The sequence below is a fragment of the Oryctolagus cuniculus genome, chromosome X, assembly GCF_051225735.1.
Source record: "Oryctolagus cuniculus isolate XC-2025 breed Fujian yellow rabbit chromosome X, ASM5122573v1, whole genome shotgun sequence".
NCBI lineage: Eukaryota > Metazoa > Chordata > Mammalia > Lagomorpha > Leporidae > Oryctolagus > Oryctolagus cuniculus.
In genome coordinates, this window is record NC_142888.1 from 67,052,975 (window position 1) to 67,065,973 (window position 12,999).

Consider the following 12,999-nt stretch of genomic DNA (forward strand, 5'->3'; position numbering starts at 1 on the left):
TTTGTGTCATTTAGAAAAAATATATTTCATTTTATTATTTTTAATAATTTATTTATTTATTTGAAAGGCAGAGTTACAGAGAGAGAGGCAGAGAAAGAGAGGTCTTTCATCTACTGTTTCACTCTTCAAATGGTCACAATGGTCAGGAGCATCCTCTAGGTTTCCTACATGAGCACAGGGGCCCAAGGACTTGGACCATCCTTTCCTGCTTTCCCAAGTACATTAGCATGGAGCTGGAATGGAAGTTGAGTAGCCAGGACTAGAACTGGTGCCCATATGGGATGCCAGAGCTGTAGACAGTGACTTTACCCACTACAGCACTGCGCTGGTCCCAGAAAAAATTGATTTTACCTGATGTTTAATTCTATTTTATTTTTCATTACACATGAAGGTACAGAGGAAAGTATGTATATATAACTATATGTGTAGGCCGGCACCGCAGCTTAATAGGCTAATCCTCTGCCTGCAGCGCCAGCACACCAGGTTCTAGTCCCGGTCGGGGCGGTGGATTCTGTTCTGGTTGCCCCTCTTCCAGGCCAGCTCTCTGCTGTGGCCCGGGAATGCAGTGGAGGATGGCCCAAGTGCTTGGGCCCTGCACCCCATGGGAGACCAGGAGAAAAGCACCTGGCTCCTGGCATCAGATCAGTGCCATGCGCCGGCCGCAGCGCACTGGCCACGGCGGCCATTGGAGGTGTGAACCAACTGCAAAAAAGGAAGACCTTTCTCTCTGTCTCTCTCTCTCTCACTGCCCACTCTGCCTGTCAAAAAAAAAAGTATATGTGTATATATATATAGGGCCTTTGAAGGTCTTAATCCAGATCTAAATTCCAATCTTAGAGAATCACTGATACAGTGAAGCATATTCATGGGTGTATAAGTATATTCAATCACTGAAGTTGATTATTTAAAAAAAAAAAGACTTTATGGGCCAGCATTGTAGAGTAGCAGGTTAAGCCTCTGCCTGTACCTCCAGCATATTATATGGGCACATGTTCAAGACCCAGCTGTTGCACTTCCAATCCAGCTCCTTGTTAATGTGCCTGGGAAAGCAATGGAAGATATCTCAAGTCCTTGGGCCTCAGCACTCACCTGGGAGACCTGGAAGAAGCTTCAGGCTCCTGGTTTCAGCCTGGCCCAGCCCTGGCTGTTGTGGCCATTTGGAGAGTAAACCAGGGGATGGAACATCTCTCTCTCTCTCTCTCTCTCTCTCTCTTTCCTCCTCTGTAACTGTGGCTTTAAAATAAATTTTAAAAAATGAATATAAAAAAAGACTTGACGTGATAGTTCGAAGATTAAGATGAAGTAAATTCACATCACATGATAAAAAAATGGAAGGTATAGCTTGGCAAAAGGTGACTCTATTCGGGGAGTGAGCCTGGGAATTGTGGGGTTGAAGCAGATTAAAATCTTCAAACATTCAAGGGTCTATCATGTAGAAGAAGGATTCAAGTCATTCTTTATGATTCCAAGAGGCAGAATTAAACCAGTCAGTGGAAATTAAATTGTGGCAATCTGTCTAAATTCAAACTCAAATTTTCTAACAGTCACAGATGACCAAAAGTGAAACATGCTGTCTGTGGAGGTAGCAGACTCTTTTATTTGAAATTTTTAAACATCTGCATAACTGCATTTAGGGGTATTGGAGAGAAGAATCAGGTATTGGCATACTTAGAAAGCACATAAAATATAGTCAATTTTCTTGTAGATAGTTTAGTCATATAATTTTTTATAAAATATATTTCTTTTTGAAATTATGGTGTTACATGGAAACATAAAATAGATTTTTATTCAGCCAAGCTAGTTAGTACCTCAATGTTAGTCTCCTTACAAACATTTATAAATTGAAGTGTAATTTTACTGATCAGTGGTACTAGATGACCCTCAAGATTCCTCCCTATGTTGAGTGTCTGTGCTTAAAATTTTTCCAAGGGAGAAGGGTAAAGGGAGGATGTCCCCCCACAGTCATTAATAACTTGATGTAAATGAATGTATCTGATTATTTTCTCTTTTTTTTAAGTATAGGCCTGATCAACATAAAGGTTCTATTCCTCTGGCAGGGGAAGGGGGGGGGGTCCTACTACAGAGTCAAAGGATGTAGGGGATAGCCAAGATACATACATCCTGCCTCAAAATTTTACAGTTACTAGTTTTATTCTGTGTTCTTTACTATTCTGATAGTCTTTTTGAAACTTTCTGGGAAGTTTCTTTTCTTCTCTAGTATCAATTTTTTTCAAGTGGTTATTCAATTCGAAGGTGTCATTAGACAACTGGTCTATGCTGTTTGTGAGTGAATCCATGCTTAACTTAAAGGAGTCATTTTAAAGAATTATTATTTGCAGTATCAAAGTTTCACAAGCGTTATTTTACTCACTTGTACTGGAAATTTTATATTTTTGTTTGGCATTGTATTATGTTGATTAACACTTTGGTGCTAATCTGATTATAGCAATTTTCTAGATAAGCATCCTATCCATAGTCTGTATGTAATAATGGTTGAGAACTTTGTACCTAGACAAAAACACTTCACTTCTGTTAAATGGTTGGTTTTCACTTAGAGCAACAAGGACTTTAGATAACTCAAAAAGGTTACTCTGCTTATCTGTAGACATTTATGCAAGATCCAGAAGTGAAGTTTTTACTGTCTATATTGCTTAAGTCTTTAATAATTTGTATTAATCATTTAAGCAAAATTTACTTTATTTATTTTGAAAGTCATAGTTACAGAGAGTGAGAGAGAGAGAGAGAGAGAGAGAGAGGTCTTCCATCTGCTAGTTCATGCTCCAGATGGCTGCAACGGCCAGCACTGGGACAGGCGGAAGTTAAGAGTTTCATCTGGGACTCCCACGTGGGTGGCAGGGATCCTGATACTCTTCCTAGTACATCAGCAGGGTTTTGGGTTGGTAGTGGAGCAGCTGTGACATGAACTGCTGCTCATATTGGTTGCCAGTGACACAAGTTTACTGGCTACACTACAATGCTGGCCAAAAAAAATCTAATCTTCATAATAAAAATTCATACGATTTAGAACCTAAAATGATATATTTATGATAGAAATCTTCATTTATAGTCCAGTTTATTTCTTAAGTCAACACCAGTGTTTATTGAAAATATTATTCCAAATATAGTTTATGAGGAACAATAACATCATACATATTAAATGCTTCAAATATGAAAAATTCTTTTCACTCAAAAAACTGAATTTCAAAATTATCTTTCCTAAATATTGCTTTGAAAATAGTAGACGTTAAGAAAATTCATTTTAGGGGCTAGTGCTGTGACGTAGTAGGTTAAACCTCTGTCTGCAGTGCATCCCATCCCATATGGGTGCTGGTTCGAGTCCCAGCTGCTTCACTTCCAGTGCAGCTCTCTGCTATGCCCTGGGAAAGCAGTAGAAGATGGCCGAAGTGCTGGGGCCTGTACACACGCATCAGAGATCCAGAAGAAGCTCCAGGTTCCTGACTTCAGATCGGTGCAGCTCCAGACATTGCGGCCATTTGGGGAGTGAACCAGAGGATGGAAGACCTCTCTGCCTCTCTGTAACTCTGCCTTTCAAACACATTAATTAATTAATTAATTAAAAAAGTGAAGGTAAGCATAACCCCCCACAACAAAAATACAAATGGAAACCAAAAAGCTAGCAAAAGTAGCTTTAAACAAATAAAATAAATAAATAAATAATCTTAACAAAGAAATTTATTCTAATTCAATGCATTCTATTTAATACAGCTATTTGAACAGCTGAGAATATGACAACATCACTAAAAGTCCGACTTGTTGAGCTTCCCATGGACATAATAATACGTACTTCATCCTTGATGTTATTATCCTTGTCAGGAAGCCCATGTTATATATCAATATTTCTGCTTTCAAGAAAAATAATATGGTGGCTGGTATTGTGGTGCAGCAGGTCAAATTACCATTGGACTATTGGAGTGCCAGTTCCAGTCCTGGCTCCTTCATGTTTGATTCAGCTTCTTGCTAATACATCTGATAAAGCAGTGGAAGATATCACAAGTACTTGGGTCCCTGCCATTCATGTGGGACTAGGATGGAACCCCTGGCTCCTGGCTTTGCCTGACCCAGCCCTGGCTATTGTAGCCATTTGGGGAATGAAACAACAGATGGAGGATCTCTCTTTCTTCATCTCCGTCTTTGTCCCTGTCACTCTGCCTTTTAAATAAATAAATAAATCTTAAAAATGAAAAATAGTATGTATTTATAGGTATATACTATTTACATAAGAAGAGGATATGGAAATATAAAAAAATTGTTGAATCTAATACATGTATATTTAAAATAAATGGTACACCAGACCTAAGGCTAAATGGATATTGTATAAACAGCCTTTATTGCTTGCAAAATTACTAACAGAAAAATGATGTAATCCTAACAACTGACTATTTTTCTTGTTATAAACTTTTTATAAGCACCAAAAATATCTACCAACTACTCCTAACATAATGCAATGTGCAAAATTTTAGAGATTTCTTTCATAAAAGTGAATTCAACTAAGTTTTAAAATATTTATTTTTTAAATATTCATGATATATTTAATAAATGAAGATTTATTTATTTATTTGAAAGGCAGAGTTACTGAGAAGCAGACAGAGAGAGAGAGAGAGAGAGAGAGAGAGAGAGAGAAATCCTCCCTAAATGTGCGTCACTAAATGGACACACAGTCTGAGCTGGGCTACCCGAAGCCAGGAGCCAGGAGCTTCTTCCAGGTCTCCCACATGGGTGCAGGGGCCCAAAGACTTGGGTCTTCTTCCACTGTTTTCCCAGGCCATAGCAGAGAGCTGGATCGGGAGTGGAGCAGCTTTGACTTGAACCAGCACCCATATGGGATGCTGGTGCTGTAGGTGGCTTCTTTTCCAGCTATGCCACAGTGCCGGCCCCTAAAAATATTTTGTTAAAAGTAAAAAGCAGAAGAATATTTTCTTGGGCACTATATAGCTAAATATTATTTATATTTAAATTTCTGAATTATGTCTGTTTTCAGTTTATTGTTATTCCCCCCACCATGCATGATTTTTAAAAATCTAATACTATCTTCTGGCATATTTATTCATCATTTGAGAATAAGGAAATTTATAATAATATTTAAAGTATTATAATAGTAATAAATGCAAGCAATTTTATTGCATTCTAAAAGTGTTTTAAAACTCCAAACAACAGTGTTGGAAATTTCACTTATCAAAAATATTCCAAGAATCTCATCTTTCAGAAGGTGATAAATTCAAGTTTTCTATTTTAAAAATCAAAATAATATTCCAGCAGAACTTTACAAATTAGTAGAAAAGCTGAGCAACTGAGAATTAAGAACCAAATGAAATCTACCCAGTGACACTGCTGCTTTCCTAAGCATGTAATTCTTTTTTTAATTAATAGAGTTAAAACCTCATGAGATGTCCTTCTTATACAATTATGCCTTCAGCTCCTGCCTATGATTAGATGCACGAGTAGAAACTACAGCTATTGTATTGTGGGAAATTCAATATTCTGTCAATCTTTCAATAATTTGGGGGCATACACTTTGTGCCAGGCACTGTTCTATGTACTAGAGAAATAAAAATTAATGGGAATGGCTCCTTCCCCTAATAAGCTCATAGTCTGATGTTAGGATGAGAGACAGATTGAGATAGTTACTGTATTTTTAATGTCATCTTCATTCAATGACTCTTCTTTAGAATTCTCAGAGTAGTAATAAAAAAGAATCAACCATAGGAAGCATAAGTAAAGTAAAGGATAATTTTTCTTTTTCTTCTTTTTTTTTTTTTCAATTTACTCCATTTGGAATTTTTTGGAAACTGCCATTATCAAACCTGAGAAAGCAAGAGCAGATTATTTTAACAGAATTTTTATCAATTCTTGCCTTCCTGCCTGCAACTATTGTTCTTTAGAATTTTATCTTGAAACCGAATTATCTGCTCTTTAGAGCTGCTGAAGGGAGAAATTTGCTTCCTATATTTGAGCTCTAAGAAAGCAGGGGCCATGTCTGTTTTGTCTCTGATTGAATCAACAGCATAGTGTCAAGTTAGGTACTTACTTAAATGATGAATGATTGGTTGGTTTTCAAGACACAATATCTGATGTGGTTAGAGATTCTTCTTTTCTATTTTAAACTTTGTTTTCTAAATTAATTTATAATTATTTGTCATAAAAGTGGGGGCTGTTTAAATGCTACTATCTTCCTGGGGTTGTTTGTATAAAGCATGGATCCCTGCAATAAACTAGAGAACAAAGGTCAGCATTTCGGCAAATCATGTTATAAATACCACTTATCCCAGGGGTATCCATGGTACATATGGCACTTGGGACACTCACATCCCGTGTCAGAATTGCTGGGTTCAAATCCTAGCTCCATTTCCGATTTCAACTCCCTGCTGATGTGCACTCTGGGAGGCAGAGTACTTGGATTCCAGTTACCCACGTGGGAGACCTGGATTGAGTTCTGGGCCCCTGACCCATCCCTGGGCGTTGTAGGCATTTGGGGAGTGTAGCAGCCAATGGAAGATTTCTCTCTTGGTCTCTTCCTCTCTCTGTCAATCTGCATGTCAAATGATTAAGTAAATTTTTAAAAGTTGTTATTTGAGAACAGTAGGCTAACTGTAATCTGTGATGAAAGACAATGGAAGGGCTAATTGCTATGATTTGCTTATTTTGCAAATTCATGTGAAATATTGAACTATACCTCATAAAATATATGGTGTTTCATATTAATTTAAAATTTCATACAATAATTTTTAAAATGTTTGTGTTTTGCTTCTTTATGCAATTTTAAATCCCTATGCCAGATCATTTAGAATCTCTTTCTCCCTCCCTCCTCTCTTCCTCTCACTTTCACTCTCTCTTTAACTCCCACCCCACGTTCCTCCTTCCCATCATCCCCTCTCCTTCTTCCACCTTTCCTTCAAAAGACATCCCTCCTACTTCATCTAGCTCCCTATTGCTTAATTATCTTATTACTAATTTTGTTATTTGATGTTTACAGGACTGGGTTTAGGGACAACTGGTGTTTGAGATTAATTGACTTCCTTCTTTATAATGAACTTGCCCATTTAGCCCTTCTCATTTGGCTTACAATGCATTAGAACACTAAGTTCTGTATTTTCTTTCCAGAACTAAGTTATATCTTCACTTTGTCAGCAAAAAGATATAGACATACTGTTGCTTTAAGTACTCGTATTTCCACTGTTATTCATAAATCTGCTTATCTCGTCAGTGAGTTCCATCTTCACAGAGCTTCATGGCTTCCTTGCTGTATCTATTGTTTTTCTCAAGGTTGACTGACGTATTAATGATCTTTGTTGTCAAGTCTGGGTTGTGACTAAGTCTTTGGAGGAAGCTGGTTGAGCAAACATTTTACCACCTAATTGCAAATGCTTTGGCAGTTAAGCATTCATATACAAAGAGAATATATTTCAGTCATAGATTATTGAATGATTAACCATTAATGATTTTTCTATGTAGACATCCATAAAGTATTTCTTAAATTTTTCTTGGTCTTAAATTGTTAATAGAAACCATGTAATCTGTCTTCACTTTCTACTTGCAAATTAGATCTCAGCACTTATTTTCAGTTTCTCATCACTTTTATGCATTTAATTTTCTCTAAAATAGATCTTGAAATTTTGTCTCATTTTAGATGAAGTCTTATATCGTTCTTCAGTAACCTTGTTGCAGTCTTTTTGGACTTTACATTTTCTGTTTACTAATATATAGCATTACTATTATTATCTGAATTAATTAAATAACTAATACTTCTGGCGATGCAACTTGAGCAGGCCAGAGCAAACTGAATGCATACTTTCTCAATTACAAGTGGAATTCAAATAATTTTAACATAGATCTGGTTTGTCCATTTTCATTAAATGTTTTTATTAATTCATTTATTCCATCAGAAAGATAGAATTCAGAAGTGAGTAGTGCACTTTGTTTTTAATGCAGTCATTTTTATTTTATTCATGGATATGCTTTTTATTTATTCATTAGCACCTTTTGTTTCTATAGTCATCATAATCAAGAAAAAATAATCAAAAATAAAGCAGTCCTTTCAACTGCTCACAAGGGACAAAGAACAGCATCAAAGAACACGGTCCTAGGAATAGTTCTTGCTTAAGTAAAGGTTGTCACTGCAAGTGAGATCTGAGAATTCACAAGCTAGAAAAGTATGCATCATTTTTCCAATATCAGTTGTCCCATTAAAGAAGCAATTGTCAGCTGTGGCAAGTGGCTTATTTTTCTGTCATAATCATCTGATATTTTAGCTTGTCCACCCATTTTGTTTACAGATAAATTTTCCTCTAAAGAAGAGAAGAGAATGGGAGTAAGGTAGGTGAAATTTACCATTTTATATTTTATCTAAGAAGCACACATGTGAAGCCTGTAGCCTGGTAGAAACAAAAAGAGTATGAGTAAGACATCTAGAACAATCATTTCCCATCCAGACAAAATGCTTTTTTGGAGAAAAATATTATTATTATTATTATTATTGCTAGTAATACCTTTACAAGGACAATAAGCTTAATTTGTGATTCTTCTGGGAAAACCAGGGCCATAGTTGCCTAGAGATAAAAGAATATAAAAATCAACATGTAAGTATGAAGTTCATCTCAAAACCAATATTTGCATTATAAGTTAAAATGAATGTAGCATATCAGCATCAAGGAAAGATGAAGATGCATGGATCTGTAATAAAAATACCGTAGCTATAAATGTTCAATTAAAAAGGCAGTCTTGATTACTAAATATGTACTTCACCGTCTTGGAACTAAAAGCATAGAGGCTAGGCCAGAAAATGATTACCACAAGCTTCTGGCATCTATTTATGTGTTTATTAATATTTTAAAACTTTTATATTTTTATATTCTACCCAATGAGAAGTGATCAAGAATAGTACTATTCTATACTCACGCCCAACATTCTCTCTTGTTGTATGGTCAGCAATCCAGCAGAGGGAGCACACATTAGTAAATGATGAGTTACTATGTGGACTAAATCTTTATGGGTATCTATAAAATACTGGTATATAGTAAGAGAGCTATCTTCTGAATTAAACTTTAGCATATACTTCACAAAGAAATTACTGTGGAGATTCGTTCCTTTCTAACACAAATTGTGTATCCTCCTTTCAGTAAAATCTCTCTTTCTTGTTTGTATATCATTGAATGTAGTTTCCAATTTCATATTAGAAAATTCTCTAAGAAGTCTCAGAGAGAAAGAAAAAAAGTAGTTTTATGTGCTCTTCTTCTTAGACAATGTTGGTAATATTTTTCTGGAATTGTTTCAATTTAAAAGCTTTTAAAATTAATTACTTTATTTGAAAGGCATAGTGACAAGAGTAAAGGGAAAAACAGAAAAGAGAGAGATATTCTATCCACTGGTTCACTCCCACAAATACCTGCTATAGCCAACGTTAGGCATGGCTAAACCCAGGAGTCCAGAACACCATCCAGGTCCCCCATGTTGGTGGCAGGGACCCAAGTACTTGGGTCATCATTAGTTGCCTCCCAGGTACATCAGCAGGAGCCTGGATCTGAAGCAGAGTAGCCAGACTCTAACCAGCCACTTCAGTATGAGATGTGGCCTTCTCAAGTAGCTTAACTGGCTGTGCCACAATGCCTGCCCCACTATTTTAGGACCCATTTTCTTTATGAAGTACTTTATCTTCCGAACCTTTCTTTACAATGGTTAACTAATGTACTAACTATTAAAGATTCTAGATGTTAATATTGCAGAAGGATGGGAAAGAACACAAATGTTTATTCTGCAGGGATCATATTTGGTTCTATGGATTTGGATACATATTTGTACTGCAAAAGAGTCTCACGGAAGATCAGGTCAAACTAATAGTAGAAACAGTTTATTGTTGATTTCCATCTTGAGAAAGCCAAATGAGCACAGTACAAGGTATTTTTTTTTTGTAAACATGAAACAACATTACTCTTCAGTTTACTAATGCAAACACACAAAGGAGTCATCAAGAGACAAATATGTTTACTTAATGGGTCTTTTGTTTTTTATATTAAAAAATTTTTTATTTTCATAACTTCTCTAGAAGCTACAAAATCAGAAAATATGAAGTATAAAATTATACATGTTCAAAGATACTACTATTCGTCTTCAAATCTACTACTATTATTTTAATGTGCAAGCTTTTATTCTTGTTCTATCCACATGCATACATTTTTCACAAAAAAGTATCATACTGTACAGATTTTTTATAGTATGGTTCTAATATGGCAATATAATTTAATCATTCTTTTATGTTATATGTTATTAATAGATATAAAATGTGTGTTAAAATGTCATTACAAATTAATATATTTTCATACTTATTCATAGGTCTTATATTGATACATATTTAGATTATTTTCAGTTTTGTATTTTACAGATTATGTAATGAATGTAGTGAATATTCTTGTATATGTCTTTTCTTATATGTCCTATTATTTGCTTAGGAAGAAAGCAGAAACTTTGGGTTAAAGATGTGACAATTTTATATTTGATCCAAATAAAGATGTGAAAATTTTATATTTGATCCAAATCAACAAACATTCTCCAAAAAGCATTATCAGTTCACAAAAACTGTTTATGCAAGTGCTTCTGTCATTAATTCCTCACTGTAATGGGTACTTTTTAATCTTTTTAATATAATCATACTTTATTTTATTCCTTTGATGTATTTACTTTGTCCCACTGAACTAGTAGTTCGATTATGATCTGCATAGTGGGGCTGGCACTGTGGCACAGTGGGTTAAAGCCTTGGCCTGAAGCATTGGCAATCCATATGGGGGCGCCAGTTCTAGTCCCAGCTGCTCCTCTTCCAGTCCAGCTCTCTGCTGTGGTCTGGGAAAGCAGTGGAAGATGGTCCAAGTCCATGGATCACCCACGTGAGAGACCCAGAAGAAGCTCCTGGGTCCTGGCTTCAGATCAGCGCAGCTCCAGCCGTTGAGACCATCTGGGCAGTGAACCAGCGGATGGAAGACCTCACTTTCTGTCTCTACCTCTCTCTGTAACTCTGTCTTTCAAATAAAAATAAAATAAATCTTAAAAAAATGATCTGCATGGTAAGTTCCTTTTTATTACTCAACTTTCTAAAGTTTTCTTGATCATTCAAATGGAATATTTTAATTCAATTTAGTTCAATATAGTACAATGTACAGATCTTAAGTACATAGTTCAAAGAGTTTTAACAAATGTATACACTTGAGTAAGCAACACTCCAATCAAAATATAGACAAAAAATTCCCACAAGAATAGTTCTGGTCCATCTGTCTACAAATAAGCAACACTTTTCTGATTTCCATCATTATAGATCAATTCACCAATTTTGGGGCTTTGTATAAGTGGAATCATACAATATATACTTTTGTGTCTATAATTTTTCATTTAAACTAATGTTTTTGAGATTTGCTTATACTGTTGTGGCAATCACTAGTTCATCTGCTTTTATTGCTGAATGGCAATCCGTAGTTTAAACATTTGGGTTGTTTTCAGTTTGGGGCTACTGTGAATAAAGCTGCCATAAACATTCTTGCATATTTTCTTGACAATTTATTTTTATTCCTCTTGGGTAAAAACACATATGTGGAACTTCTGAATCACAGAATAAGTGTATGATTAATCTTACTGGAAACTGACAATTGTCCAAAGTGATCGAATCATTTTACATTCCCTCCAGCAATATATGAGAATCCTAATACCGCATATCCTCACCAACACTTGGTGATGACTTTTGAATTTTAGCCATTCACACATGTATGTAGTAGTATTATGGTATAACTGTATATTTTGTTAGCCATAATTATGTTGAGTACTTGCAGGTACTTATTGGCTATCTCTATCTCTTCTTTGGTGAAGTATCTATGTTTTGCTGATTTTCATTGTATCATTTTCTGTTTATCATTGATATATAGAAATTTTTATATATTTCTCATAAAATTATTTTGCAAAATGTACGTATTTGAATTTTGTTTATTTACCTTTCATTTATTTGAAAGTCAGAGAAACAAAGGAAGAGGCAGAGACACATAGAGGGATCTTTTGTCCAATGATTCAGTTTCCAAATCAGCAATCCAGAACTCCATCCAGGTCTCCACCATGGGTGGCAGTTACCTTAGTCCTTGAGGTATCATCTGCTGCTTTCCAGGGTGCTGGAAACTGGAAGAGAGAGTGGAGCTGGGACTTGAACCCAGACATTCTGATAGGAAATGTGAGCATCAGAAGTGGTGTCTGAAACACTGCACCAAATGACCACTCCTAAAAAAAAATATATTTAAATTACTTCCTCATGGGCCAGCACTGTGGCGCAGAGGGTTAACACCCTGGCCTGAATCTCTGGCATCCTATATGGGTGCCGGTTCTACTCCCGACAGCTCCTTTTCCAATCCAGCTCTCTGCTGTGGCCTGGGAAAGCAGTAGAAGATGGCCCAAGTCCTTGGGCCCCCGCACGCACGTGGGAGACTGGGAGGAAGCTCCTGGCTCCTGGCTTCAGATCAGCTCAGCTCCGGCTGTTGCAGCCATCTGGGGAGTGAACCAGCAGATGGAAGACCTCTCTCTGTAACTCTTTCAAATAAATAAAATAAATCTTCAAAAAATAAATAAAATAGATCTTAAAAAAAATAAATTACTTCTTCCAACCTGTGCTGTTTTAAGAAACTATGACTAGCAGACATTTCAAAATTTTGCATCTAATTGATCCTTTCTTTCCTTTTGTGGATTTATGAATTTTATTAACCATTTAAAATAATCCAATTTTTTGACTGGCAGAGTTAGACAGCGAGAGAGACAGAGAGAAAGGTCTTCCTTTTCCGTTAGTTGACTCCCCAAATGGCTGCTACAGCCTGTGCGCTGCACCGATCCAAAGCCAAGAGCCAGGTGCTTTTTCCTGGTCTCCCATGCGGGTGCCGTGGCCCAAGCACTTGGGCCCTCCTCCACTGCCTTCCCAGGCCAGCAGAGAGCTGGACTGGAAGAAGCGCAATGGGGACAGAATCTGGC

At 36.3% G+C, this 12,999-nt stretch overlaps 1 long non-coding RNA gene across 1 annotated transcript in view; it reads left to right on the forward strand.

Moving 5' to 3' along the window:
- LOC149119667 (uncharacterized) overlaps positions 1–12,999 on the forward strand; it is an 80,718-nt gene that overhangs the window by 46,087 nt on the left and 21,632 nt on the right. The window contains exon 3 of the long non-coding RNA XR_016228189.1: positions 8,292–8,331. This is a non-coding gene — a long non-coding RNA (uncharacterized LOC149119667). The remainder of the gene's footprint in view (positions 1–8,291; positions 8,332–12,999) is intronic.